Raw genomic sequence first — 3,376 nt, forward strand, 5'->3', positions numbered from 1 at the left:
TCAATAACCTCAGATATGCAGATGACACCACCCTTAGGGCAGAAAGTCAAGAGGAACTAAAAAGCCCCTTGATGAAAGTGAAAGTGGAGAGTTAAAAAGTTGGCTTAAAGCTCAACATTCAGAAAACGAAGATCTTTGCATCTGGTCCCATCACTTCATGGGAGATAGATGGGAAAACAGTGGAAACAGTGTCAGATTTTTATTTTTCTGGGTTCCAAAATCACTACAGATGGTGACTGCAGCCATGAAATTAAAAGACGCTTACTCCTTGGAAGGAAAGTTATGACCAAACTAGATAGCATATTCAAAAGCAGAGACATCACCTTGCCAACAAAGGTCTGTCTAGTCAAGGCTATGGTTTTTCCAGTGGTCATGTATGGATGTGAGAGTTGGACTGTGAAGAAGGCTAAGCGCCGAAGAATTAATGCTTTTGAACTGTGGTGTTGGAGAAGACTCTTGAGAGTCCCTTGGACTGCAAGGAGATCCACCCAGTCCATTCTGAAGGAGATCAGCCCTGGGATTTCTTTGGAAGGAATGATGCTAAAGCTGAAACTCCAGTACTCTGGCCACCTCATGTGAAGAGTTGACTCATTGGAAAAGACTCTGATGCTAGCGGGGATTGGGGGCAAGAGGAGAAGGGGACGACAGAGGGTGAGATGGCTGGATGGCATCACTGACTCTATGGACGTGAGTTTGAGTGAACTCCGGGAGCTGGTGATGGACAGGGAGGCCTGGCGTGCTGTGATTCATGGGGTCGCAAAGAGTCGGACACGACTGAGTGACTGATCTGATCTGATACGTTATAAAAGACTCAGGAGGCAGAGGACTAACATCTGCAATTTTCTTTAAAATTCATCAAAAAAAGTTGGATGGTGTAGGGATAGAAGAACGGATAAAGGGAATTTCTGTGATATTAATAAAACAAGCATGGTGAAATGTTGAAGGGAGAATTGCAGTGTTTGGTGTATGGACATCCATTGTAAAAATTCTCAAATTCTTCATTTGTTTGAAATAGCCATCAGAAAACATTGAGAAAATATGCTTTAAAATTTTTTAAAAACTCATCTGAAAAAGTTAAAGGGAGTTTTGATCCTGAGTTAATCTCATATTCTAATGTAACATTCAGAAAAGAGAAGTGGTCATTTTCCCTTGCTAGATATTTGCTCTCTCACCTCCCCTGTGACTGATCTCTGTACTGATTTAGAACATCACTAGGAGAAGAGATGCATATTTAATCCTTAGGATTTCTAGTAAGTTAGACAGCAGAACTTGTGCAACTTAAGAAAGCAATGTTATGTTGGATTTGGCAATTGTGAAAGGCAAAAGGGGAAAGATATTTCATACATTTGCTTGTAATGACTGAGCTTCTAAAGTGACTTCCTGCCATTTCTACAGTACTGGAAGTTAGACTCAAATATCAGAAGGCATCATGGTGTAATGGAAAAGTTGGTTTAAATTTTCTCATCACTTGAGAGGAAGACTTATTAAACTTTTAACCTGTTACCTAAGCTCTTCGATCATTAATTTATTCATCTGTTAAGTGTGATTCTTAGAGTATGTAAGGTTCTTGACATATTGTAAGTATTCAATGTGTTATTTAATTTTCCATTCTATTACTATAAAGCAATAAAAACACACCAATGTCACACAATTTTAATTAACTAATGCTTACCACAATATTAATCATTTCAAAAATTTGCATGGACTTTTCCATCTAAGGATTTGAGACCTAAGATTTGACACTGTTGTTTTCTATTATTCCCAACAGTGTGGTTGCTTTGAGCAAATATAATTTCACTTTCTGAAAATGTAAGTCCTTCTGAAAAATTATCAAAGCAGTACCTTGGGTGAAATGTGTCCAAGTGACAATTTCAGCCACTCCAACTTAACATCGTAATCTCAAAAATTACATTATGACTGTCATCAGAATCTATGCCATGTGTCTCTACTAACTTTCATAAAGGGAAAAGTCAAAACGCACGCACAGGCACACAGGGACCCAGGGACACATGCCACCAAACACAAAGAAACAAGCAAATGCAATAAAATATACCGGAAAAAGATTTACTTTTGGAAGACATTTTCAATTTAGCTGGTGAAGTTTTTTTGTTTTGTTTTGTTTTGTTTTTTCTGTTTACCAAAGCCAAATTAAAGCATGTTTTAACAGAGACATAATTAAAAATTTATCAGCTTCCTTGTTCTTATTTTTGGCAAAAGACACTAAGGTGATAACCCACTCAGTCAAGCAGTAAGAAAGTGTTTACTTGTGTAGTGTGGAAGTAATATGATTCAGTCACAGCTAATGTGTCTAAAGTGCCCCCTGCTATGCGTCTTTTCCTTTGTCAACACAAGTCAAATCTCTCAGCGACGCATTTATCTCTTAGCTAAGTCATGCACAATACCACCAGTCTAAATTGAAAAAGTTATTTTGTAGCTTTACTAACTAAGGAAAAGAAATAATTGAAAACAGGCAATGCACGTAAATATCGGCATTAAAATCATTTTTTCCTAGATTAAAGCAAATAAAACATAAGTGGAAGTTACTTGCCTTAATGGTGAAATATAGTCCTTCCAAACCATGGAATGGGGCACTCATGACTTTCAGCAGTGGGTAGACATATATTTTAGGAAAGCTTTTTATATAACTTCCAGTTTTGCAGTATTTCAACATTCTCTTAAGTCTGTTAACACATGTATTAACTGTAATGCAATAACCTCAAAGAAGAAAAAATATTTTCATAATTATTCAGAGAATATGAAATGACCTTGACTTAAAAATAAAAATGGTAAAAATAAAACAAAAGTTTTAAATGTGTTTGTTCATTTACTTCTCATCCATCATTTGCTTCTCCACCACTGTTTTGTTTGTGTGTTTTGTTTTTTGGTCATGAAAAACTTATATCTGAATCAGTTATCCTGTTACTTCATTATCCACCACTACCAATTTAACTTGTGGTTCTTTCAGCACAGCATGAGGTTGCTAGCACAGGAAACAGAAATTTTTCTAGTTGGTCACTAGAGCTTCTGTTCCTGCTTCTTGATTCCTGGAACTATAATTCTTGGGAGAAATAGCACCAAATGGTGGGTGTTGATTCAGATCATATCAAATATTTAGATAATATTGCCCAAGCCCTGCAATGTGTTCTCACTCAGCTGGCAGCTATGAATGACCCATCAAAAGACCATTTCACCATTCTATCAAACCTGGTGCTTTAGTATAGAGTGGAACATTGTAAGACTGGTGAATTCAATGAGCATGAGCTCATTAGATGATGATAGGCATAGCTGGGGAAAAAGGTTGAGTGGTATTCACAAAACCAGTCATTCTACCCCATTAATTATTAACAAGTGCATTCATGCTAAGTCACATCAGTTA

The sequence above is a fragment of the Bison bison genome, unplaced genomic scaffold (genome assembly GCF_000754665.1).
Source record: "Bison bison bison isolate TAMUID 2011002044 unplaced genomic scaffold, Bison_UMD1.0 scf7180017864515, whole genome shotgun sequence".
Taxonomy (NCBI): domain Eukaryota; kingdom Metazoa; phylum Chordata; class Mammalia; order Artiodactyla; family Bovidae; genus Bison; species Bison bison.